General features: G+C 53.7%; 3 pseudogenes; all 3 read left to right on the top strand.

Annotated features, from left to right (window-relative positions):
- The first annotated feature begins 2,785 nt into the window (after positions 1-2,785).
- LOC118696481 (feather keratin Cos1-2-like) lies at positions 2,786-4,679 on the top strand (annotated as a pseudogene).
- A 10,816-nt stretch (positions 4,680-15,495) lies between these two features.
- LOC118696480 (feather keratin Cos1-2-like) lies at positions 15,496-16,272 on the top strand (annotated as a pseudogene).
- Positions 16,273-24,737: 8,465 nt separating this feature from the next.
- LOC118696479 (feather keratin Cos2-2-like) lies at positions 24,738-25,517 on the top strand (annotated as a pseudogene).
- Positions 25,518-27,132: the final 1,615 nt, after the last annotated feature.

The raw sequence follows: 27,132 nt of genomic DNA, 5'->3' as shown, positions 1-27,132 counted from the left end.
CATAGTTGCCATCCTTATCACACGTCCTTCTATACTTCTTGGGAGTCTGTCCTGAAGCCTGATGTCCTTCTTAGGTAGCTGGTGCTCCACTGCCACATTTTAGTCAGGCCAATATTGTTCTTTAGCAGAACTTCTGCTTTGTCAATCTTGCAGAACTGAGCTGCCCCCCTACATGCCATTTGCAGGACTTCTGTTTGCCTAATTTACATCCTTAAGGTATTTCCCCAAGACTGGGCTGTTCGTGGATACTCTTCTTATCAGAATGAAATGCTGTTCTTTATGACGGTCCTTTTCAACTTCCCTACCTCCACCTCCCAGACATGGCTAAACTCTTTTCCTCAAATGCCTCATTCTCTTTAAGAGAAACATTTTCCCAGAGCTCCTGGCGGAGGACAAAGGCCAGTGTGGCCACAGCACTCCTCCCAATCTGAGGAGACACCAGAAGCCTGTCACCTCAAAATTTCTTCATGATTCAGGAGCAATGACCGTGGGCAACAGCTGAGGGCCCCAAGGCTGCCTGGAGGTGGCAACACAGGCATGGCCTGGGTTTGGGATTGTCCTTGAGAGATATGGGTGCTGTGGCCCTGTCCAGGCTCCTGCAGAGAAGCAACTGGGGGCTGAGTGTGTGTCAGTGGCTGGCACTGCTGGGCAGGGAAGGCCCTACAGGCCGTGCAATGGCTGGGCTGAGAGCTCAGCTCAGGCCCAGCTGTGCACACACAGCCAGGGCACTGACACACTGCCAGCCTGGCCAGGTGTGCTCAGAGATGAGCCCAGAGCACAGAGCCCAGCACACAGGCACAGGCACACGGCCAGGGCGCTGCACACAAGGGCCCTGCCCTGTGCACAACCATCCCCGTGCAGGCCAGAGGCTCTCAGGGGCTGTTCCCAGCAGGGCACAAGCACAGGCATGTGCAGACACTGGCACACACTGGGGCCACAGCCACACTGCCACACACATGTCTGTGGGGGAGCACATGGGGCAGAGGCCTGAGGAAGGGATGGGACTGAGGAGATGCTGGGGAGCTCCCAGCCAGAGCAGATTCTGGCAACACCAAGCAGGACAGAAGCTCAGGCAGCACTGCTACAGGAGTCTCATGCACTGTGTAGGATGAGGAGGAAGGCAAAGAGGTTTTACCTCAAATGTAAGGCATGAAGGAGAGCAGTTGGCTGATGAGCCAAAGACTGGACGGCCTGGGAGAAGATGAGGCACTTCCAGTCAGCAGGAACATGAAATATCCCAAAGAATGCCTCAGGCAGCCATCACCTCCTTCCTTGTGATCCTTTCTTCACCTAGTTCATGTCTCTTACCCACACGGACACATCCTTGGCCCCAGGAATCATGGAATCTTGCATACCAGCACTCAGATGAAGTGTCCCTGAGGGATTGGGAATGAGGTAAGCCAGGAAATGCAAAGTCATTGTAGAGGGAAAATCCAACTCATGCCATTCCATTCCCAGAGATCTTTCCATTCATTTGGGATCATGCAGGAATATCGTCACCTACACAGCACAAACTGTGGGCCCTGAGGCACTGTGGGGCCAGGATAAAAGGCAGCCCAACTGGGGGCTCTCTCCACCTCTCCTGTCACCTCCTGCTCCTTGGGAACCAGGTGAGTTGGAAGCCCCTTTCTCCTGCACCCTGTGCATGGCAGCATTGACCTTTGTGGCCCTTGTTGCTGCTCCTTGTCCTTCTGGGGCTATTCTGCAATGGTGCTTGTGGGGGCAGAGGGGAGAGCGTGTGTTCTGTGCAGAGGCTGAGGCTGGGCTGAGGTGCTGATTTTCCTCCAGGTTAGGCAGGAGCAGAGCTGGGCCTGGCTGAGCTGGGCAGGAGCGTGCTGGGCTGAGGCAAAGGATGCCCAGGTTGGGGCTGGCCAGGCTGGAGCTGTGCAGGCAGCAGGGGCCTTGTGCTGCTGGGGGTGCCTTGCGGGCTGTGTCTGAGGTGTGCGTGTGCTCTGCTTCCTCCCTGCCCTCTGTGCCAGGTGCAGCGCCAGGCTCCAGACATGTCCTGCTCTGAGAAGTGCCAGCAGTGCCGGCCCTGTGAGCCTTGCTGCCAGCCCGGTGGCCCCTGCCCGCTGGCCAGCAGCTGCAATGAGTGCTGTGTCAGGCAGTGCCAGAGCTCCCACGTTGTCATTCAGCCGCCTGCTGTGCTGGTGACCCTGCCTGGGCCCATCCTCAGCTCCTCCCCCCAGAACACCGCCGTGGGATCCTCCACCTCTGCTGCTGTTGGCAGCATCCTCAGCTCTGAGGGAGTGCCCATCAGCTCTGGGGGCTTTGACATCTCCTGCATCACCAACTGCTATGGTGGCAGCAGATGCTGTCGTCCCTGCTAAAGATGGTGCCGCCAGCGTCCTCAGGCAAGAACCTCCAAGAGCTCGGATCATGGAAATGGACTGAGAAAGGAATTCTGGAATATTGCCCTTAAGGCTTTGGACTATTTTCTCCTTTTCTTCTCCTTTTTTTTTTTCCCTCTTCCTTTCCTTTCCTGTCACCACCACTCAATGCCAGCCAGTGGGACCTGCTGGCTTCCTTCCCTTGGCAGCCCAGGACATCAGACATCCCCACTTTATCATAGTGTCTTCCCTCAGGTGCTTTCTTTGAGCCTTCTCCTTCTCTACTTTTGATTCAATAAAGTTCCTTTTTTGCATTCAAACCTCGGCCTCTGATTTCTCCTTCTTTCTGTGACAACTCTTCCAGTTTGCTCACTTGGAAATGGGTGGAGGAAGCACAGCTTTGCAATCCCTGCAGTGCCATTTAGTTTGTTCCTTTTCCCTTGGAGCTGACAAAGATGTCCCTCTATGTGAGGCTGTTGAGGCATTGTAATAAACTGCCCAGGAAGGGTTTTAGATTCCTCAACCCTGGAAGTGTGCCCGACCAGGATGGACACAGCTTGGAGCAAGCTGGTTTAGTGGGTGCCCACCTGTTGAGGAAGGGAAGAGTGGAAAGAAAAGGTCTTGAAGTTGCCTTCCAGACGAAACCATTTCCAATGAAATCTGCTTTCTCAGAGGCATCAGCAGTGGGACAAATGTGCTCAGTGCTGGGCAGCGCTGAGTGCCCTTTGGACACAGCTGGAGCTGACTCAGTCAAAGCTGGCTGGAGCCACTGGACTCTTCTCACAGAGCCCATTCCTGCAGCCTTAGGTACAAAGTGTGCCATCAGGAGCAACCATGACACAGGAAGAAGCCCTGCTTCCTGGGAAATTGCCAGCCATCACTTCCTGAGGGAAGGAGGCCATAAATTGATTTTCTTTCCCAGTGTACTTGTGCTTGCATAAACTTTCATTTTAGCTTTGGAAAACTGCCTTCTCTCAAACTTAGTGTTGGTGTCAGTTTGGTTTTCTCTTGTCTTTCTGCCTGAGAAAGGGGATTGACAGAGCAGCTTGCTGGGCACCATCCATCCAGCCAAGGGCCACTGAGCACAGCTCAGAGTCCAGGCCAGGGCAAGAGCAGGAATGAGCTGCAGAAGCAGCCATGGAGTGCTGACCAAAGGGAGATGCAATAGAGAGGAAACAAGACCACAAAGAACACCTTCTGTCCCCTATCCATTCCCAAAATGGGCCAGGAAAATAGGCTACACGTGAAAAAGCATGGGATGTCACAAAGGGATGCAGGAGAGATGGGCAGGGATAGAGGAAGAATGAGAGTGATGCCCTGAGAGCTTTGCCACAAAGAAATCCACAGGAATGACACAGGTTCAGGTCATGAGCCTGCATGGAATGCCACCAGACCATGATCCAAGCATTCTGCCTCCTCTGACGTGTTCATATCCTGGAAGTTCTGGGATCTCTCATTGCTGGCACTAGAAGGATTCTTTAGATAGGAACGCACAGGGCAGAAGCCAGGAAATAGAGGCTGCAGTGCAGGAAATCAGGACACAGCCCCTACCATTAGCTGGGATGGTGCACATTTGACATGAGCTGGTCACAAAATTATGGCTTCCACTAAGGTGCCTGTGGGCCTGAGGCAGGGCAGGACTGCTATAAAAGGCAGCCCAAGTCTCTGCTCTCTCAGCCACTTCTCTCACCTCCTTCTCCTCTTCAGGAATCAGGTGAGTGGGAAGCCTCTTCTCCTCCTCCGGCTGCTGCTTCAAGAGCAGCTCTTGCCTGCCTGGAGGTCTCAGTTGAGAGGGGCTCCAATAGCCCATGGCTGGGATCTGCTTCTGCTAAAAGAGGGCAGGGGAGAGAAGATCTTGTGCAGACAGAAAGAGAGGCTGGGACTTGTCTGAGGTGGCTCCTGGGCTTTGAGCTGGGCACTGCAATGTGGGCCAGGAGGTGCCTTGGCTGCAGGTTGTTTGGGTGCTGTGCTGCTTCTCACGTGTCCTCACTTTGTGCTTCTCCCTGCCCTCTGTGCCAGGTGCACCTGTGAGCCCCAGCCATGTCCTGCTGCAAGCCCTGTGACCCTTGCTGCCAGCCCTGTGGCCCCTGCCCGCTGGCCAGCAGCTGCAATGAGTGCTGTGTCAGGCAGTGCCAGAGCTCCCACGTTGTCATTGAACCCTCCCCTGTGCTGGTGACCCTGCCTGGCCCCATCCTCAGCTCCTTCCCCCAGAACACCGCCGTGGGATCCTCCACCTCTGCTGCTGTTGGCAACATCCTCAGCTGTGGCGGAGTGCCCATCAGCTCTGGGGGCTTTGACATCTCCTGCATCACCAACTGCTATGGCAGCAGTTGTTGTCGCCCCTGCTAAAGCTGCTGCAAACATCCTCAGGCAAGAACCTCCACAACCTCAGAACATGGAGCTGCACTGAAGATGGATCTTTGGAACAATGGATTTGTGCCCTTCATTTACTCCTGTTTCTTTCCACTCTCTTCCCTTCCCTGCCTTTCCTGTCTGTGCCACCCAATGCCAGCCTAGTGGGGCCTGTTTGCCTCCCTCCATCCCTCTGCAGGCCAGGCAAATGGACACCCCCACTGTCCCCCTGCGTCTACTCCTGGTGTCCTCTTTGAGCTGCCTCCTTCTCTTCCTTAGACTCAATAAAGTTCTTTTGCATCCAAACCTGGCCCTCTACTTTCTCCTTCCGTGTTTGGGAACTCTTCCATTCAGCTCACGGCTAAAGCTGGAGGAAGCCGAGGGTGGATGCTCCGTGGTGGCCTTTGCTTTGTGGCTTTCTATTGTAGCTCCCAAACAAACCCCTGGCTTCCCCAAAATAGTGATCATCAGGAGATGATGATGTCAAATGGTGACAGAGAATGGGAAACAGCAGTGCCTGGGGATATTCCACAACCTCCTCTCTTCAAACACCTCCCTCACATTAGTCTTTTGCTCAGCTTCTAAGTTCACAGGCAGAGCTGAATGCTTTCACAGGATCATGTGAGCACGACAGTGGAACCAAAACCAAAAGTATCCTCGCACCATGTTGAAGGCTGCCACTGTTTCCTCTTCTGGATTTGAGAGAGCAAAAACTCGCCCATATTCCAGCATTCACCTCCCAGACACGGATAACAGTTTCTCTCCACATCCCTCATTCTCAGTGACAGCATCATTTTCCCACAGCTCCTGGACAATGAGGCAAAGGCCTCTGTGGTCAGGGGCCTCCCCCATCCCCACAGAGTCACCCGAACCCTGTCATATCAACCCTTCTCCATGAGTCGGGAACAAGGAACCTGGGCAACAGCTGAGGGCCCCAAGGCTGCCTGGAGGTGGCAACACAGGCATGGCCTAGGTTTGGGATTGTCCTTGAGAGATGTGGGTGCTGTGGCCCTGTCCAGGCTCCTGCAGAGAAGCAACTGGGGGCTGAGTGTGTGTCAGTGGCTGGCACTGCTGGGCAGGGAAGGCCCTACAGGCCGTGCAATGGCTGGGCTGAGAGCTCAGCTCAGGCCCAGCTGTGCACACACAGCCAGGGCACTGACACACTGCCAGCCTGGCCAGGTGTGCTCAGAGATGAGCCCAGAGCACAGAGCCCAGCACACAGGCACAGGCACACGGCCAGGGCGCTGCACACAAGGGCCCTGCCCTGTGCACAACCATCCCCGTGCAGGCCAGAGGCTCTCAGGGGCTGTTCCCAGCAGGGCACAAGCACAGGCATGTGCAGACACTGGCACACACTGGGGCCACAGCCACACTGCCACACACATGTCTGTGGGGGAGCACATGGGGCAGAGGCCTGAGGAAGGGATGGGACTGAGGAGATGCTGGGGAGCTCCCAGCCAGAGCAGATTCTGGCAACACCAAGCAGGACAGAAGCTCAGGCAGCACTGCTACAGGAGTCTCATGCACTGTGTAGGATGAGGAGGAAGGCAAAGAGGTTTTACCTCAAATGCAAGGCATGAAGGAGAGCAGTTGGCTGATGAGCCAAAGACTGGAGGCCTGGGAGAAGATGAGGCACTTCCAGTCAGCAGGAACATGAAATATCCCAAAGAATGCCTCAGGCAGCCAACACCTCCTTCCTTGTGATCCTTTCTGCACCTAGTTCATGTCTCTTACCCACACGGACACATCCTTGGCCCCAGGAATCATGGAATCTTGCATACCAGCACTCAGATGAAGTGTCCCTGAGGGATTGGGAATGAGGTAAGCCAGGAAATGCAAAGTCATTGTAGAGGGAAAATCCAACTCATGCCATTCCATTCCAGAGATCTTTCCATTCATTTGGGATCATGCAGGAATATCGTCACCTACACAGCACAAACTGTGGGCCCTGAGGCACTGTGGGGCCAGGATAAAAGGCAGCCCAACTGGGGGCTCTCTCCACCTCTCCTGTCACCTCCTGCTCCTTGGGAACCAGGTGAGTTGGAAGCCCCTTTCTCCTGCACCCTGTGCATGGCAGCATTGACCTTTCTGGCCCTTGTTGCTGCTCCTTGTCCTTCTGGGGCTATTCTGCAATGGTGCTTGTGGGGGCAGAGGGGAGAGCGTGTGTTCTGTGCAGAGGCTGAGGCTGGGCTGAGGTGCTGATTTTCCTCCAGGTTAGGCAGGAGCAGAGCTGGGCCTGGCTGAGCTGGGCAGGAGCGTGCTGGGCTGAGGCAAAGGATGCCCAGGTTGGGGCTGGCCAGGCTGGAGCTGTGCAGGCAGCAGGGGCCTTGTGGTGCTGGGGGTGCCTTGCGGGCTGTGTCTGAGGTGTGCGTGTGCTCTGCTTCCTCCCTGGCCTCTGTGCCAGGTGCAGCGCCAGGCTCCAGACATGTCCTGCTCTGAGAAGTGCCAGCAGTGCCGGCCCTGTGAGCCTTGCTGCCAGCCCGGTGGCCCCTGCCCGCTGGCCAGCAGCTGCAATGAGTGCTGTGTCAGGCAGTGCCAGAGCTCCCACGTTGTCATTCAGCCGCCTGCTGTGCTGGTGACCCTGCCTGGGCCCATCCTCAGCTCCTCCCCCCAGAACACCGCCGTGGGATCCTCCACCTCTGCTGCTGTTGGCAGCATCCTCAGCTCTGAGGGAGTGCCCATCAGCTCTGGGGGCTTTGACATCTCCTGCATCACCAACTGCTATGGTGGCAGCAGGTGCTGTCGTCCCTGCTAAAGATGGTGCCGCCAATGTCCTCAGGCAAGAACCTCCAAGAGCTCGGATCATGGAAATGGACTGAGAAAGGAATTCTGGAATATTGCCCTTAAGGCTTTGGACTATTGTCTCCTTTTCTTCTCCTTTTTTTTTTTCCCTCTTCCTTTCCTTTCCTGTCACCACCACTCAATGCCAGCCAGTGGGACCTGCTGGCTTCCTTCCCTTGGCAGCCCAGGACATCAGACATCCCCACTTTATCATAGTGTCTTCCCTCAGGTGCTTTCTTTGAGCCTTCTCCTTCTCTACTTTTGATTCAATAAAGTTCCTTTTTTGCATTCAAACCTCGGCCTCTGATTTCTCCTTCTTTCTGTGACAACTCTTCCAGTTTGCTCACTTGGAAATGGGTGGAGGAAGCACAGCTTTGCAATCCCTGCAGTGCCATTTAGTTTGTTCCTTTTCCCTTGGAGCTGACAAAGATGTCCCTCTATGTGAGGCTGTTGAGGCATTGTAATAAACTGCCCAGGAAGGGTTTTAGATTCCTCAACCCTGGAAGTGTGCCCGACCAGGATGGACACAGCTTGGAGCAAGCTGGTTTAGTGGGTGCCCACCTGTTGAGGAAGGGAAGAGTGGAAAGAAAAGGTCTTGAAGTTGCCTTCCAGACGAAACCATTTCCAATGAAATCTGCTTTCTCAGAGGCATCAGCAGTGGGACAAATGTGCTCAGTGCTGGGCAGCGCTGAGTGCCCTTTGGACACAGCTGGAGCTGACTCAGTCAAAGCTGGCTGGAGCCACTGGACTCTTCTCACAGAGCCCATTCCTGCAGCCTTAGGTACAAAGTGTGCCATCAGGAGCAACCATGACACAGGAAGAAGCCCTGCTTCCTGGGAAATTACCAGCCATCACTTCCTGAGGGAAGGAGGCCATAAATTGATTTTCTTTCCCAGTGTACTTGTGCTTGCATAAACTTTCATTTTAGCTTTGGAAAACTGCCTTCTCTCAAACTTAGTGTTGGTGTCAGTTTGGTTTTCTCTTGTCTTTCTGCCTGAGAAAGGGGATTGACAGAGCAGCTTGCTGGGCACCATCCATCCAGCCAAGGGCCACTGAGCACAGCTCAGAGTCCAGGCCAGGGCAAGAGCAGGAATGAGCTGCAGAAGCAGCCATGGAGTGCTGACCAAAGGGAGACGTAATAGAGAGGAAACAAGACCACAAAGAACACCTTCTGTCCCCTATCCATTCCCAAAATGGGCCAGGAAAACAGGCTGCACGTGAAAACGCATGCGATGTCACAAAGGGATGCAGGAGAGATGGGCAGGGATAGAGGAAGAATGAGAGTGATGCCCTGAGAGCTTTGCCACAAAGAAACCCACAGGAATGACACAGGTTCAGGTCATGTGCCTGCATGGAATGCCACCAGACCATGATCCAAGCATTCTGACTCCTCTGACATGTTCATATCCTGGAAGTTCTTGGATCTCTCATTGCTGGCACTAGAAGGATTCTTTAGATAGGAATGCAAAGGGCAGAAGCCAGGAAATAGAGGCTGCAGTACAGGAAATCAGGACACAGCCCCTACCATTAACTGGGATGGTGCACATTTGACATGAGCTGGTCACAAAATTATGGCTTCCACTAAGGTGCCTGTGGGCCTGAGGCAGGGCAGGACTGCTATAAAAGGCAGCCCAAGTCTCTGCCCTCCCATCCACTTCTCTCACCTCCTTCTCCTCTTCAGGAATCAGGTGAGTGGGAAGCCTCTTCTCCTCCTGCAGCTGCTGCTGCTTCTAGAGCAGCTCTTGCCTGGCTGGAGGTCTCAGCTGAGAGGGGCTGTCTTAGCACAGGGCTGGGAGCTGCATGTGCTGGGAGAGGGCAGGGGAGAGAAGGTCTTGTGCAGACAGAGAGAGGCTGGGACTTGTCTGAGGTGGCTCCTGGGCTTTGAGCTGGGCACTGCAATGTGGGCCAGGAGGTGCCTTGGCTGCAGGGTGTTTGGGTGGTGCAGTGCTGCTTCTCATGTGTCCTCACTTTGTGCTTCTCCCTGCCCTCTGTGCCAGGTGCACCTGTGAGCCCCAGCCATGTCCTGCTGCAAGCCCTGTGACCCTTGCTGCCAGCCCTGTGGGCCCTGCCCGCTGGCCAGCAGCTGCAATGAGTGCTGTGTCAGGCAGTGCCAGAGCTCCCACGTTGTCATTCAGCCGCCTGCTGTGCTGGTGACCCTGCCTGGGCCCATCCTCAGCTCCTCTCCACAGAACACCGCCGTGGGATCCTCCACCTCTGCTGCTGTTGGCAGCATCCTCAGCTCTCAGGGAGTGCCCATCAGCTCTGGGGGCTTTGACATCTCCTGCATCACCAACTGCTATGGCAGCAGTTGTTGTCGTCCCTGCTAAAGCTGCTGGTGACATCCTTAAGAAAGAACCTCCAAGACCTCAGAACCTGGTGCTGGAATGAAGATGGATGTTTTGGAATGTTAAATTTATGCTTTAGCTTACTGTAGCCTTCTGCAACTCTGTTCCCTTTCTTTTGCATGCCTTTCCTGTCACCACCATGCGATGTGTGCTTAGTGGGACCTGTTGGCTTCTCTCCCTCCCTATCTCTGGAGGCCAGGCAAATGGACACCCCCACTGCACCTTAGTGGCTGCTCCAGATGCCTTCCGTGAGCCTCCTCCTTTTCTTCTTTAGTCTTAATAAAATTGTTTTGCATCCAAGCCTTGGCCTCTGATTTTCTTTTCTCTTCCGAGCTCAGGAGAAAATGTTGAGAAGTAGAGGGTGGGACTCCCTACAGTGGATTTGACTTTTTGCCCTTTACGTGGTAGCTATCAAACACATCCATGGCTCCTCAACTGAAATGACTCTCAGGGCGAAGATGGCAGGGAATGGAAACCAGGGGGGCCGGGGGAAAGCCCATGACCTTTTTTCTTCAAACTGTCCTCACACATAATATTTGTCCCAGGTTCTGTCCAGACAGGCAGGACCGAGGGGTTTCACAATTAGCATTCCATCAACCACACAAAAGAGCTGTTTGGGAACAGGTTTTCTTTGGGGTCCTTTGCTGGTTCATCCAGGAACCACCAATCTTCCTCCAATGTCGCACAATGCAGCCAAGGGGGGATTTTTTTACCATGCCCCTTTTAGATTGTCTACTACTTATCTCCAAATAGGTTCTGGTTTGATACTGCCCAAATGCCAGCCACCAAAATTCATTGGCTCACCCTCTTCTGCTATAGTTGGGCAGAGGAGAGGGGAAAAAAATTAACAAAGGGCTGATGAGTTAGGTAAGCACTGGGAGGAAATCACTCCAAGGACAAAAGAGGTTCAAATTTCAAGTTTTAAAATAAATTTATTATTAACCGAGTCAGAGGAGGGTAATGAGAAGTAAGTCTTTAAACCACCTTTTTTTTCACTCCCAGCCTCTCCCTCTTATTCACTGATAGTGAATGGAGGCAGGGCATTTGGGTTTTGGTCAGTTCCTAACTCAAGATCTTCTGTTTGCTCAGGGACAGGAGTCTTTTCTCTGCTATGCCATGGGGTCCCTCCCACGGGCAAACAGTCTTCCCCAAACTGCTGTGGCACGGGTCACTCATCCATGGGGTGCAGTTTTCTAAGGATAGGCTGTTCTAGTTTGGAAGCAAGGGCTCTCTCCCTCTCTCTCTGGAAGCAGGAGCCCTCTTGCTGTATTTGGGTCTCCCACTGGATCACAGCTTTCTCCGGCATCCACCCGCTCCAGTGTGAGCCCTTTTCCTATGAGTTCCAGTGGATCTCTGCATCCACCGTGGACTTCATGGATTACAGGGGGACAGTTTGTTTCACCATGGTGCTTGCCATGGCTTGCAGAAGAATCTTGGCACCAATGCTTGAAGCATTTCCTCTCCCTCTTTTTTCCACTGACCTTGGTGCCACCATGTTGCTTTCCCTTACATGTCCTCACTTCCTCCTCTTCTCTCACTAGTAGAACTGCTGCTTTTAGGTACCATTGCCAAAAAGTTCCAGCAATTCAAAGATTCCTAGAGGAGTGCTGAGAAGTCAATTCATCTACGATCTGCATGGGCAAGTTCCTCACCATGTTTTTGCCACCAGCCATGCAGCCCTGCCAACATGCTCTGAGTGCACCAGGCATTCTGTTAAAGAGATATTTTTATCAGATGCACTGATTACATATCCGTTAGCTGGCCCAACACACTTGACTTATTTTACATAGTTGCCATCCTTTTCACATGTCCTTCTATACTTCTTGGGAGTCTGTCCTGAAGCCTGATGTCCTTCTTAGGTAGCTGGTGCTCCACTGCCACATTTTAGTCAGGCCAATATTGTTCTTTAGCAGAACTTCTGCTTTGTCAATCTTGCAGAACTGAGCTGCCCCCCTACATGCCATTTGCAGGACTTCTGTTTGCCTAATTTACATCCTTAAGGTATTTCCTCAAGACTGGGCTGTTCGTGGATACTCTTCTTATCAGAATGAAATGCTGTTCTTTATGACGGTCCTTTTCAACTTCCCTACCTCCACCTCCCAGACATGGCTAAACTCTTTTCCTCAAATGCCTCATTCTCTTTAAGAGAAACATTTTCCCAGAGCTCCTGGCGGAGGACAAAGGCCAGTGTGGCCACAGCACTCCTCCCAATCTGAGGAGACACCAGAAGCGTGTCACCTCAAAATTTCTTCATGATTCAGGAGCAATGACCGTGGGCAACAGCTGAGGGCCCCAAGGCTGCCTGGAGGTGGCAACACAGGCATGGCCTGGGTTTGGGATTGTCCTTGAGAGATGTGGGTGCCGTGGCCCTGTCCAGGCTCCTGCAGAGAAGCAACTGGGGGCTGAGTGTGTGTCAGTGGCTGGCACTGCTGGGCAGGGAAGGCCCTACAGGCCGTGCAATGGCTGGGCTGAGAGCTCAGCTCAGGCCCAGCTGTGCACACACAGCCAGGGCACTGACACACTGCTAGCCTGGCCAGGTGTGCTCAGAGATGAGCCCAGAGCACAGAGCCCAGCACACGGGCACAGGCACACGGCCAGGGTGCTGCACACAAGGGCCCAGCCCTGTGCACAACCATCCCCGTGCAGGCCAGAGGCTCTCAGGGGCTGTTCCCAGCAGGGCACAAGCACAGGCATGTGCAGACACTGGCACACACTGGGGCCACAGCCACACTGCCACACACATGTCTGTGGGGGAGCACATGGGGCAGAGGCCTGAGGAAGGGATGGGACTGAGGAGATGCTGGGGAGCTCCCAGCCAGAGCAGATTCTGGCAACACCAAGCAGGACAGAAGCTCAGGCAGCACTGCTACAGGAGTCTCATGCACTGTGTAGGATGAGGAGGAAGGCAAAGAGGTTTTACCTCAAATGTAAGGCATGAAGGAGAGCAGTTGGCTGATGAGCCAAAGACTGGACGGCCTGGGAGAAGATGAGGCACTTCCAGTCAGAAGGAACATGAAATATCCCAAAGAATGCCTCAGGCAGCCATCACCTCCTTCCTTGTGATCCTTTCTTCACCTAGTTCATGTCTCTTACCCACACGGACACATCCTTGGCCCCAGGAATCATGGAATCTTGCATACCAGCTCTCAGATGAAGTGTCCCTGAGGGATTGGGAATGAGGTAAGCCAGGAAATGCAAAGTCATTGTAGAGGGAAAATCCAACTCATGCCATTCCATTCCCAGAGATCTTTCCATTCATTTGGGATCATGCAGGAATATCGTCACCTACACAGCACAAACTGTGGGCCCTGAGGCACTGTGGGGCCAGGATAAAAGGCAGCCCAACTGGGGGCTCTCTCCACCTCTCCTGTCACCTCCTGCTCCTTGGGAACCAGGTGAGTTGGAAGCCCCTTTCTCCTGCACGCTGTGCATGGCAGCATTGACCTTTCTGGCCCTTGTTGCTGCTCCTTGTCCTTCTGGGGCTGTTCTGCAATGGTGCTGGTGTGGGCAGAGGGGAGAGCGTGTGTTCTGTGCAGAGGCTGAGGCTGGGCTGAGGTGCTGATTTTCCTCCAGGTTAGGCAGGAGCAGAGCTGGGCCTGGCTGAGCTGGGCAGGAGCGTGCTGGGCTGAGGCAAAGGATGCCCAGGTTGGGGCTGGCCAGGCTGGAGCTGTGCAGGCAGCAGGGGCCTTGTGCTGCTGGGGGTGCCTTGCGGGCTGTGTCTGAGGTGTGCGTGTGCTCTGCTTCCTCCCTGCCCTCTGTGCCAGGTGCAGCGCCAGGCTCCAGACATGTCCTGCTCTGAGAAGTGCCAGCAGTGCCGGCCCTGTGAGCCTTGCTGCCAGCCCGGTGGCCCCTGCCCGCTGGCCAGCAGCTGCAATGAGTGCTGTGTCAGGCAGTGCCAGAGCTCCCACGTTGTCATTCAGCCGCCTGCTGTGCTGGTGACCCTGCCTGGGCCCATCCTCAGCTCCTCCCCCCAGAACACCGCCGTGGGATCCTCCACCTCTGCTGCTGTGGGCAGCATCCTCAGCTCTGAGGGAGTGCCCATCAGCTCTGGGGGCTTTGATATCTCCTGCATCGCCAACTGCTATGGTGGCAGCAGATGCTGTCGTCCCTGCTAAAGATGGTGCCGCCAATGTCCTCAGGCAAGAACCTCCAAGAGCTCGGATCATGGAAATGGACTGAGAAAGGAATTCTGGAATATTGCCCTTAAGGCTTTGGACTATTGTCTCCTTTTCTTCTCCTTTTTTTTTTTCCCTCTTCCTTTCCTTTCCTGTCACCACCACTCAATGCCAGCCAGTGGGACCTGCTGGCTTCCTTCCCTTGGCAGCCCAGGACATCAGACATCCCCACTTTATCATAGTGTCTTCCCTCAGCTGCTTTCTTTGAGCCTTCTCCTTCTCTACTTTTCACTCAATAAAGTTCCTTTTTTGCATTCAAACCTTGGCCTCTGATTTCTCCTTCTTTCTGTGACAACTCTTCCATTTTGCTCACTTGGAAATGGGTGGAGGAAGCACAGCTTTGCAATCCCTGCAGTGCCATTTAGTTTGTTCCTTTTCCCTTGGAGCTGACAAAGATGTCCCTCTATGCGAGGCTGTTGAGGCATTGTAATAAACTGCCCAGGAAGGGTTTTAGATTCCTCAGCCCTGGAAGTGTGCCCGACCAGGATGGACACAGCTTGGAGCAAGCTGGTTTAGTGGGTGCCCACCTGTTGAGGAAGGGAAGAGTGGAAAGAAAAGGTCTTGAAGTTGCCTTCCAGACGAAACCATTTCCAATGAAATCTGCTTTCTCAGAGGCATCAGCAGTGGGACAAATGTGCTCAGTGCTGGGCAGCGCTGAGTGCCCTTTGGACACAGCTGGAGCTGACTCAGTCAAAGCTGGCTGGAGCCACTGGACTCTTCTCACAGAGCCCATTCCTGCAGCCTTAGGTACAAAGTGTGCCATAAGGAGCAACCATGACACAGGAAGAAGCCCTGCTTCCTGGGAAATTGCCAGCCATCACTTCCTGAGGGAAGGAGGCCATAAATTGATTTTCTTTCCCAGTGTACTTGTGCTTGCATAATCTTTCATTTTAGCTTTGGAAAACTGCCTTCTCTCAAACTTAGTGTTGGTGTCAGTTTGGTTTTCGCTTGTCTTTCTGCCTGAGAAAGGGGATTGACAGAGCAGCTTGCTGGGCACCATCCATCCAGCCAAGGGCCACTGAGCACAGCTCAGAGTCCAGCCCAGGGCAAGAGCAGGAATGAGCTGCAGAAGCAGCCATGGAGTGCTGACCAAAGGGAGATGCAATAGAGAGGAAACAAGACCACAAAGAACACCTTCTGTCCCCTATCCATTCCCAAAATGGGCCAGGAAAATAGGCTACACGTGAAAACTCATGGGATGTCACAAAGGGATGCAGGAGAGATGGGCAGGGATAGAGGAAGAATGAGAGTGATGCCCTGAGAGCTTTGCCACAAAGAAATCCACAGGAATGACACAGGTTCAGGTCATGAGCCTGCATGGAATGCCACCAGACCATGATCCAAGCATTCTGCCTCCTCTGACGTGTTCATATCCTGGAAGTTCTGGGATCTCTCATTGCTGGCACTAGAAGGATTCTTTAGATAGGAACGCAAAGGGCAGAAGCCAGGAAATAGAGGCTGCAGTGCAGGAAATCAGGACACAGCCCCTACCATTAACTGGGATGGTGCACATTTGACATGAGCTGGTCACAAAATTATGGCTTCCACTAAGGTGCCTGTGGGCCTGAGGCAGGGCAGGACTGCTATAAAAGGCAGCCCAAGTCGCTGCTCTCTCAGCCACTTCTCTCACCTCCTTCTCCTCTTCAGGAATCAGGTGAGTGGGAAGCCTCTTCTCCTCCTCCGGCTGCTGCTTCAAGAGCAGCTCATGCCTGCCTGGAGGTCTCAGTTGAGAGGGGCTACAAGAGCCCATGGCTGGGATCTGCTTCTGCTAAAAGAGGGCAGGGGAGAGAAGATCTTGTGCAGACAGAAAGAGAGGCTGGGACTTGTCTGAGGTGGCTCCTGGGCTTTGAGCTGGGCAATGCAATGGGGGCCAGGAGGTGCCTTGGCTGCAGGTTGTCTGGGTGCAGTGCTGCTTCTCACGTGTCCTCACTTTCTGCTTCTCCCTGCCCTCTGTGCCAGGTGCACCTGTGAGCCCCAGCCATGTCCTGCTGCAGGCCCTGTGACCCTTGCTGCCAGCCCGGTGGCCCCTGCCCGCTGGCCAGCAGCTGCAATGAGTGCTGTGTCAGGCAGTGCCAGAGCTCCCACGTTGTCATTGAACCCTCCCCTGTGCTGGTGACCCTGCCTGGCCCCATCCTCAGCTCCTTCCCCCAGAACACCGCCGTGGGATCCTCCACCTCTGCTGCTGTTGGCAACATCCTCAGCTGTGGCGGAGTGCCCATCAGCTCTGGGGGCTTTGACATCTCCTGCATCACCAACTGCTATGGCAGCAGTTGTTGTCGCCCCTGCTAAAGCTGCTGCAAACATCCTCAGGCAAGAACCTCCACAACCTCAGAACATGGAGCTGCACTGAAGATGGATCTTTGGAACAATGGATTTGTGCCCTTCATTTACTCCTGTTTCTTTCCACTCTCTTCCCTTCCCTGCCTTTCCTGTCTGCACCACCCAATGCCAGCCTAGTGGGGCCTGTTCGCCTCCCTCCATCCCTCTGCAGGCCAGGCAAATGGACACCCCCACTGTCCCCCTGCGTCTACTCCTGGTGTCCTCTTTGAGCTGCCTCCTTCTCTTCCTTAGACTCAATAAAGTTCTTTTGCATCCAAACCTGGCCCTCTACTTTCTCCTTCCGTGTTTGGGAACTCTTCCATTCAGCTCACGGCTAAAGCTGGAGGAAGCCGAGGGTGGATGCTCCGTGGTGGCCTTTGCTTTGTGGCTTTCTATTGTAGCTCCCAAACAAACCCCTGGCTTCCCCAAAATAGTGATCATCAGGAGATGATGATGTCAAATGGTGACAGAGAATGGGAAACAGCAGTGCCTGGGGATATTCCACAACCTCCTCTCTTCAAACACCTCCCTCACATTAGTCTTTTGCTCAGCTTCTAAGTTCACAGGCAGAGCTGAATGCTTTCACAGGATCATGTGAGCACGACAGTGGAACCAAAACCAAAAGTATCCTCGCACCATGTTGAAGACTGCCACTGTTTCCTCTTCTGGATTTGAGAGAGCAAAAACTCGCCCATATTCCAGCATTCACCTCCCAGACACGGATAACAGTTTCTCTCCACATCCCTCATTCTCAGTGACAGCATCATTTTCCCACAGCTCCTGGACAATGAGGCAAAGGCCTCTGTGGTCAGGGGCCTCCCCCATCCCCACAGAGTCACCCGAACCCTGTCATATCAACCCTTCTCCATGATTCAGGAGCAAGGACCCTGGGCAACAGCTGAGGGCCCCAAGGCTGCCTGGAGGTGGCATCACAGGCATGGCCTGGGTTTGGGATTGTCCTTGAGAGATGTGGATGCCTTGGCCCTGTCCAGGCTCCTGCAGAGAAGGAACTGGGGGCTGAGTGTGTGTCAGTGGCTGGCACTGCTGGGCAGGGAAGGCCCTACAGGCCATGCAATGGCTGGGCTGAGAGCTCAGCTCAGGCCCAGCTGTGCACACACAGCCAGGGCACTGACACACTGCCAGCCTGGCCAGGTGTGCTCAGAGATGAGCCCAGAGCACAGAGCCCAGCACACGGGCACAGGCACACGGCCAGGGCGCTGCACACAAGGGCCCTGCCCTGTGCACAACCATCCCCGTGCAGGCCAGAGGCTCTCAGGGGCTGTTCCCAGCAGGGCACAAGCACAGGCATGTGCAGACACTGGCACACACTGGGGCCACACTGCCACACACATGTCTGTGGGGGAGCACATGGGGCAGAGGCCTGAGGAAGGGATGGGACTGAGGAGATGCTGGGGAGCTCCCAGCCAGAGCAGATTCTGGCAACACCAAGCAGGACAGAAGCTCAGGCAGCACTGCTACAGGAGTCTCATGCACTGTGAAGGATGAGGAGGAAGGCAAAGAGGTTTTACCTCAAAGGCAAGGCATGAAGGAGAGCAGTTGGCTGATGAGCCAAAGACTGGAGGCCTGGGAGAAGATGAGGCACTTCCAGTCAGAAGGAACATGAAATATCCCAAAGAATGCCTCAGGCAGCCATCACCTCCTTCCTTGTGATCCTTTCTTCACCTAGTTCATGTCTCTTACCCACACGGACACATCCTTGGCCCCAGGAATCATGGAATCTTGCATACCAGCACTCAGAAGAAGTGTCCCTGAGGGATTGGGAATGAGGTAAGCCAGGAAATGCAAAGTCATTGTAGAGGGAAAATCCAACTCATGCCATTCCATTCCCAGAGATCTTTCCATTCATTTGGGATCATGCAGGAATATCGTCACCTACACAGCACAAACTGTGGGCCCTGAGGCACTGTGGGGCCAGGATAAAAGGCAGCCCAACTGGGGGCTCTCTCCACCTCTCCTGTCACCTCCTGCTCCTTGGGAACCAGGTGAGTTGGAAGCCCCTTTCTCCTGCACCCTGTGCATGGCAGCATTGACCTTTCTGGCCCTTGTTGCTGCTCCTTGTCCTTCTGGGGCTGTTCTGCAATGGTGCTGGTGGGGGCAGAGGGGAGAGCGTGTGTTCTGTGCAGAGGCTGAGGCTGGGCTGAGGTGCTGATTTTCCTCCAGGTTAGGCAGGAGCAGAGCTGGGCCTGGCTGAGCTGGGCAGGAGCGTGCTGGGCTGAGGCAAAGGATGCCCAGGTTGGGGCTGGCCAGGCTGGAGCTGTGCAGGCAGCAGGGGCCTTGTGCTGCTGGGGGTGCCTTGCGGGCTGTGTCTGAGGTGTGCGTGTGCTCTGCTTCCTCCCTGCCCTCTGTGCCAGGTGCAGCGCCAGGCTCCAGACATGTCCTGCTCTGAGAAGTGCCAGCAGTGCCGGCCCTGTGAGCCTTGCTGCCAGCCCGGTGGGCCCTGCCCGCTGGCCAGCAGCTGCAATGAGTGCTGTGTCAGGCAGTGCCAGAGCTCCCACGTTGTCATTCAGCCGCCTGCTGTGCTGGTGACCCTGCCTGGGCCCATCCTCAGCTCCTCTCCACAGAACACCGCCGTGGGATCCTCCACCTCTGCTGCTGTTGGCAGCATCCTCAGCTCTCAGGGAGTGCCCATCAGCTCTGGGGGCTTTGACATCTCCTGCATCACCAACTGCTATGGCAGCAGTTGTTGTCGTCCCTGCTAAAGCTGCTGGTGACATCCTTAAGAAAGAACCTCCAAGACCTCAGAACCTGGTGCTGGAATGAAGATGGATGTTTTGGAATGTTAAATTTATGCTTTAGCTTACTGTAGCCTTCTGCAACTCTGTTCCCTTTCTTTTGCATGCCTTTCCTGTCACCACCATGCGATGTGTGCTTAGTGGGACCTGTTGGCTTCTCTCCCTCCCTATCTCTGGAGGCCAGGCAAATGGACACCCCCACTGCACCTTAGTGGCTGCTCCAGATGCCTTCCGTGAGCCTCCTCCTTTTCTTCTTTAGTCTTAATAAAATTGTTTTGCATCCAAGCCTTGGCCTCTGATTTTCTTTTCTCTTCCGAGCTCAGGAGAAAATGTTGAGAAGTAGAGGGTGGGACTCCCTACAGTGGATTTGACTTTTTGCCCTTTACGTGGTAGCTATCAAACACATCCATGGCTCCTCAACTGAAATGACTCTCAGGGCGAAGATGGCAGGGAATGGAAACCAGGGGGGCCGGGGGAAAGCCCATGACCTTTTTTCTTCAAACTGTCCTCACACATAATATTTGTCCCAGGTTCTGTCCAGACAGGCAGGACCGAGGGGTTTCACAATTAGCATTCCATCAACCACACAAAAGAGCTGTTTGGGAACAGGTTTTCTTTGGGGTCCTTTGCTGGTTCATCCAGGAACCACCAATCTTCCTCCAATGTCGCACAATGCAACCAAGGGGGGATTTTTTTACCATGCCCCTTTTAGATTGTCTACTACTTATCTCCAAATAGGTTCTGGTTTGATACTGCCCAAATGCCAGCCACCAAAATTCATTGGCTCACCCTCTTCTGCTATAGTTGGGCAGAGGAGAGGGGAAAAAAATTAACAAAGGGCTGATGAGTTAGGTAAGCACTGGGAGGAAATCACTCCAAGGACAAAAGAGGTTCAAATTTCAAGTTTTAAAATAAATTTATTATTAACCGAGTCAGAGGAGGGTAATGAGAAGTAAGTCTTTAAACCACCTTTTTTTCACTCCCAGCCTCTCCCTCTTATTCACTGATAGTGAATGGAGGCAGGGCATTTGGGTTTTGGTCAGTTCCTAACTCAAGATCTTCTGTTTGCTCAGGGACAGGAGTCTTTTCTCTGCTATGCCATGGGGTCCCTCCCACGGGCAAACAGTCTTCCCCAAACTGCTGTGGCACGGGTCACTCATCCATGGGGTGCAGTTTTCTAAGGATAGGCTGTTCTAGTTTGGAAGCAAGGGCTCTCTCCCTCTCTCTCTGGAAGCAGGAGCCCTCTTGCTGTATTTGGGTCTCCCACTGGATCACAGCTTTCTCCGGCATCCACCCGCTCCAGTGTGAGCCCTTTTCCTATGAGTTCCAGTGGATCTCTGCATCCACCGTGGACTTCATGGATTACAGGGGGACAGTTTGTTTCACCATGGTGCTTGCCATGGCTTGCAGAAGAATCTTGGCACCAATGCTTGAAGCATTTCCTCTCCCTCTTTTTTCCACTGACCTTGGTGCCACCATGTTGCTTTCCCTTACATGTCCTCACTTCCTCCTCTTCTCTCACTAGTAGAACTGCTGCTTTTAGGTACCATTGCCAAAAAGTTCCAGCAATTCAAAGATTCCTAGAGGAGTGCTGAGAAGTCAATTCATCTACGATCTGCATGGGCAAGTTCCTCACCATGTTTTTGCCACCAGCCATGCAGCCCTGCCAACATGCTCTGAGTGCACCAGGCATTCTGTTAAAGAGATATTTTTATCATATGCACTGATTACATATCCGTTAGCTGGCCCAACACACTTGACTTATTTTACATAGTTGCCATCCTTTTCACATGTCCTTCTATACTTCTTGGGAGTCTGTCCTGAAGCCTGATGTCCTTCTTAGGTAGCTGGTGCTCCACTGCCACATTTTAGTCAGGCCAATATTGTTCTTTAGCAGAACTTCTGCTTTGTCAATCTTGCAGAACTGAGCTGCCCCCCTACATGCCATTTGCAGGACTTCTGTTTGCCTAATTTACATCCTTAAGGTATTTCCTCAAGACTGGGCTGTTCGTGGATACTCTTCTTATCAGAATGAAATGCTGTTCTTTATGACGGTCCTTTTCAACTTCCCTACCTCCACCTCCCAGACATGGCTAAACTCTTTTCCTCAAATGCCTCATTCTCTTTAAGAGAAACATTTTCCCAGAGCTCCTGGCGGAGGACAAAGGCCAGTGTGGCCACAGCACTCCTCCCAATCTGAGGAGACACCAGAAGCGTGTCACCTCAAAATTTCTTCATGATTCAGGAGCAATGACCGTGGGCAACAGCTGAGGGCCCCAAGGCTGCCTGGAGGTGGCAACACAGGCATGGCCTGGGTTTGGGATTGTCCTTGAGAGATGTGGGTGCCGTGGCCCTGTCCAGGCTCCTGCAGAGAAGCAACTGGGGGCTGAGTGTGTGTCAGTGGCTGGCACTGCTGGGCAGGGAAGGCCCTACAGGCCGTGCAATGGCTGGGCTGAGAGCTCAGCTCAGGCCCAGCTGTGCACACACAGCCAGGGCACTGACACACTGCTAGCCTGGCCAGGTGTGCTCAGAGATGAGCCCAGAGCACAGAGCCCAGCACACGGGCACAGGCACACGGCCAGGGCGCTGCACACAAGGGCCCAGCCCTGTGCACAACCATCCCCGTGCAGGCCAGAGGCTCTCAGGGGCTGTTCCCAGCAGGGCACAAGCACAGGCATGTGCAGACACTGGCACACACTGGGGCCACAGCCACACTGCCACACACATGTCTGTGGGGGAGCACATGGGGCAGAGGCCTGAGGAAGGGATGGGACTGAGGAGATGCTGGGGAGCTCCCAGCCAGAGCAGATTCTGGCAACACCAAGCAGGACAGAAGCTCAGGCAGCACTGCTACAGGAGTCTCATGCACTGTGTAGGATGAGGAGGAAGGCATAGAGGTTTTACCTCAGATGCAAGGCATGAAGGAGAGCAGTTGGCTGATGAGCCAAAGACTGGACGGCCTGGGAGAAGATGAGGCACTTCCAGTCAGAAGGAACATGAAATATCCCAAAGAATGCCTCAGGCAGCCATCACCTCCTTCCTTGTGATCCTTTCTTCACCTAGTTCATGTCTCTTACCCACACGGACACATCCTTGGCCCCAGGAATCATGGAATCTTGCATACCAGCTCTCAGATGAAGTGTCCCTGAGGGATTGGGAATGAGGTAAGCCAGGAAATGCAAAGTCATTGTAGAGGGAAAATCCAACTCATGCCATTCCATTCCCAGAGATCTTTCCATTCATTTGGGATCATGCAGGAATATCGTCACCTACACAGCACAAACTGTGGGCCCTGAGGCACTGTGGGGCCAGGATAAAAGGCAGCCCAACTGGGGGCTCTCTCCACCTCTCCTGTCACCTCCTGCTCCTTGGGAACCAGGTGAGTTGGAAGCCCCTTTCTCCTGCACCCTGTGCATGGCAGCATTGACCTTTCTGGCCCTTGTTGCTGCTCCTTGTCCTTCTGGGGCTGTTCTGCAATGGTGCTGGTGTGGGCAGAGGGGAGAGCGTGTGTTCTGTGCAGAGGCTGAGGCTGGGCTGAGGTGCTGATTTTCCTCCAGGTTAGGCAGGAGCAGAGCTGGGCCTGGCTGAGCTGGGCAGGAGCGTGCTGGGCTGAGGCAAAGGATGCCCAGGTTGGGGCTGGCCAGGCTGGAGCTGTGCAGGCAGCAGGGGCCTTGTGCTGCTGGGGGTGCCTTGCGGGCTGTGTCTGAGGTGTGCGTGTGCTCTGCTTCCTCCCTGCCCTCTGTGCCAGGTGCAGCGCCAGGCTCCAGACATGTCCTGCTCTGAGAAGTGCCAGCAGTGCCGGCCCTGTGAGCCTTGCTGCCAGCCCGGTGGCCCCTGCCCGCTGGCCAGCAGCTGCAATGAGTGCTGTGTCAGGCAGTGCCAGAGCTCCCACGTTGTCATTCAGCCGCCTGCTGTGCTGGTGACCCTGCCTGGGCCCATCCTCAGCTCCTCCCCCCAGAACACCGCCGTGGGATCCTCCACCTCTGCTGCTGTGGGCAGCATCCTCAGCTCTGAGGGAGTGCCCATCAGCTCTGGGGGCTTTGATATCTCCTGCATCGCCAACTGCTATGGTGGCAGCAGATGCTGTCGTCCCTGCTAAAGATGGTGCCGCCAATGTCCTCATGCAAGAACCTCCAAGAGCTCGGATCATGGAAATGGAATGAGAAAGGAATTCTGGAATATTGCCCTTAAGGCTTTGGACTATTTTCTCCTTCTTCTTGTCCTCCTTTTTTTCTTCTCTTTCCTTCCTTTTCTGTCACCACCACTCAATGCCAGCCAGTGGGACCTGCTGGCTTCCTTCCCTTGGCAGCCCAGGACATCAGACATCCCCACTTTATCATAGTGTCTTCCCTCAGGTGCTTTCTTTGAGCCTTCTCCTTCTCTACTTTTCACTCAATAAAGTTCCTTTTTTGCATTCAAACCTCGGCCTCTGATTTCTCCTTCCTTCTTTGACAATTCTTCCAGGTTGCTCACTTGGAAATGGGTGGAGGAAGCACAGCTTTGCAATCCCTGCAGGGCCATTAAGTTTGTTCCTTTTCCCTTGGAGCTGACAAAGATGTCCCTCTATGTGAGGCTGTTGAGGCATTGTAATAAACTGCCCAGGAAGGGGTTTGATTCCACAACCCTGGAAGCGTGCCCGACCAGGATGGACACAGCTTGGAGCAAGCTGGTTTAGTGGGTGCCCACCTGTTGAGGAAGGGAAGAGTGGAAAGAAATGGTCTTGAAGTTGCCTTCCAGACGAAACCATTTCCAATGAAATCTGCTTTCTCAGAGGCATCAGCAGTGGGACAAATGTGCGCAGTGCTGGGCAGCGCAGAGTGCCCTTTGGACACAGCTGGAGCTGACTCAGTCACAGCTGGCTGGAGCCACTGGACTCTTCTCACAGAGCCCATTCCTGCAGCCTTAGGTACAAAGTGTGCCATCAGGAGCAACCATGACACAGGAAGAAGCCCTGCTTCCTGGGAAATTACCAGCCATCACTTCCTGAGGGAAGGAGGCCATTCCCTGATTTTCTTTCCCAGTGTACTTGCGCATGCATAATCTTTCATTTTAGCTTTGGAAAACTGCCTTCTCTCAAACTTAGTGTTGGTGTCAGTTTGGTTTTCTCTTGTCTTTCTGCCTGAGAAAGGGGATTGACAGAGCAGCTTGCTGGGCACTATCCATCCAAACAAGGGCTACTGAGCACAGATCAGAGTCCAGCCCAGGGCAAGAGCAGGGCAAGAGCAGGAATGAGGTGCAGAAGCAGCCATGGAGTGCTGACCAAAGGGCGATGTAATAGAGAGGAAACAAGACCACAAAGAACACCTTCTGTCCCCTATCCATTCCCAAAATGGGCCAGGAAAACAGGCCTCACGTGAAAACGCATGCGATGTCACAAAGGGATGCGGGAGAGATGGGCAGGGATAGAGGAAGAATGAGAGTGATGCCCTGAGAGCTTTGCCACAAAGAAACCCACAGGAATGACACAGGTTCAGGTCATGTGCCTGCATGGAATGCCACCAGACCATGATCCAAGCATTCTGCCTCCTCTGACATGTTCATATCCTGGCAGTTCTTGGATCTCTCATTGCTGGCACTAGAAGGATTCTTTAGATAGGAATGCAAAGGGCAGAAGCCAGGAAATAGAGGCTGCAGTGCAGGAAATCAGGACACAGCCCCTACCATTAACTGGGATGGTGCACATTTGACATGAGCTGGTCACAAAATTACGGCTTCCACTAAGGTGCCTGTGGGCCTGAGGCAGGGCAGGACTGCTATAAAAGGCAGCCCAAGTCTCTGCTCTCTCAGCCACTTCTCTCACCTCCTTCTCCTCTTCAGGAATCAGGTGAGTGGGAAGCCTCTTCTCCTCCTGCAGCTGCTGCTGCTTCAAGAGCAGCTCTTGCCTGGCTGGAGGCCTCAGCTGAGAGGGGCTACAAGAGCCCATGGCTGGGAGCTGCTTGTGCTGGGAGAGGGCAGGGGAGAGAAGGTCTTGTGCAGACAGAGAGAGAGGCTGGGACTTGGCTGAGGTGCCTCCTGGGCTTTGAGCTGGGCACTGCAATGTGGGCCAGGAGGTGCCTTGGCTGCAGGTTGTTTGGGTGCTGTGCTGCTTCTCACGTGTCCTCACTTTGTGCTTCTCCCTGCCCTCTGTGCCAGGTGCACCTGTGAGCCCCAGCCATGTCCTGCTGCAAGCCCTGTGACCCTTGCTGCCGGCCCTGTGGCCCCTGCCCGCTGGCCAGCAGCTGCAATGAGTGCTGTGTCAGGCAGTGCCAGAGCTCCCACGTTGTCATTCAGCCGCCTGCTGTGCTGGTGACCCTGCCTGGGCCCATCCTCAGCTCCTCTCCCCAGAACACCGCCGTGGGATCCTCCACCTCTGCTGCTGTTGGCAGCATCCTCAGCTCTCAGGGAGTGCCCATCAGCTCTGGGGGCTTTGACATCTCCTGCATCACCAACTGCTATGGCAGCAGTTGTTGTCGTCCCTGCTAAATCTGCTGGTGACATCCTTAAGGAAGAACCTCCAAGACCTCAGAACATGGTGCTGGAATGAAGATGGATGTTTTGGAATGTTAAATTTATGCTTTAACTTATTGTAGCCTTCTGCAACTCTGTTCCCTTTCTTTTGCATGCCTTTCCTGTCACCACCATGCGATGTGTGCTTAGTGGGACCTGTTGGCTTCTCTCCCTCCCTATCTCTGGAGGCCAGGCAAATGGACACCCCCACTGCACCTTAGTGGCTGCTCCAGATGCCTTCCGTGAGCCTCCTCCTTTTCTTCTTTAGTCTTAATAAAATTGTTTTGCATCCAAGCCTTGGCCTCTGATTTTCTTTTCTCTTCCGAGCTCAGGAGAAAATGTTGAGAAGTAGAGGGTGGGACTCCCTACAGTGGATTTGACTTTTCGCCCTTTACGTGGTAGCTATCAAACACATCCATGGCTCCTCAATTGAAATGACTCTCAGGGCGAACATGGCAGGGAATGGAAACCAGGGGGGCCTGGGGAAAGCCCATGACCTTTTTTCTTCAAACTGTCCTCACACATAATATTTGTCCCAGGTTCTGTCCAGACAGGCAGGACCGAGGGGTTTCACAATTAGCATTCCATCAGCCACACAAAAGAGCTGTTTGGGAACAGGTTTTCTTTGGGGTCCTTTGCTGGTTCATCCAGGAACCACCAATCTTCCTCCAATGTCGCACAATGCAACCAAGGGGGGATTTTTTTACCATGCCCCTTTTAGATTGTCTACTACTTATCTCCAAATAGGTTCTGGTTTGATACTGCCCAAATGCCAGCCACCAAAATTCATTGGCTCACCCTCTTCTGCTATAGTTGGGCAGAGGAGAGGGGAAAAAAATTAACAAAGGGCTGATGAGTTAGGTAAGCACTGGGAGGAAATCACTCCAAGGACAAAAGAGGTTCAAATTTCAAGTTTTAAAATAAATTTATTATTAACTGAGTCAGAGGAGGGTAATGAGAAGTAAGTCTTTAAACCACCTTTTTTTTCACTCCCAGCCTCTCCCTCTTATTCACTGATAGTGAATGGAGGCAGGGCATTTGGGTTTTGGTCAGTTCCTAACTCAAGATCTTCTGTTTGCTCAGGGACAGGAGTCTTTTCTCTGCTATGCCATGGGGTCCCTCCCACGGGCAAACAGTCTTCCCCAAACTGCTGTGGCACAGGTCACTCATCCATGGGGTGCAGTTTTCTAAGGATAGGCTGTTCTAGTTTGGAAGCAAGGGCTCTCTCCCTCTCTCTCTGGAAGCAGGAGCCCTCTTGCTGTATTTGGGTCTCCCACTGGATCACAGCTTTCTCCGGCATCCACCCGCTCCAGTGTGAGCCCTTTTCCCATGAGTTCCAGTGGATCTCTGCATCCACCGTGGACTTCATGGATTACAGGGGGACAGATTGTTTCACCATGGTGCTTGCCATGGCTTGCAGAAGAATCTTGGCACCAATGATTGAAGCATTTCCTCTCCCTCTTTTTTCCACTGACCTTGGTGCCACCATGTTGCTTTCCCTTACATGTCCTCACTTCCTCCTCTTCTCTCACTACTGGAACTGCTGCTTTTAGGTACCATTGCCAAAAAGTTCCAGCAATTCAAAGATTCC

The sequence above is a fragment of the Molothrus ater genome, chromosome 27 (assembly GCF_012460135.2).
Source record: "Molothrus ater isolate BHLD 08-10-18 breed brown headed cowbird chromosome 27, BPBGC_Mater_1.1, whole genome shotgun sequence".
In the NCBI taxonomy this organism is placed as follows: domain Eukaryota; kingdom Metazoa; phylum Chordata; class Aves; order Passeriformes; family Icteridae; genus Molothrus; species Molothrus ater.
This window is presented reverse-complemented; position numbering and strand designations above follow the sequence as displayed.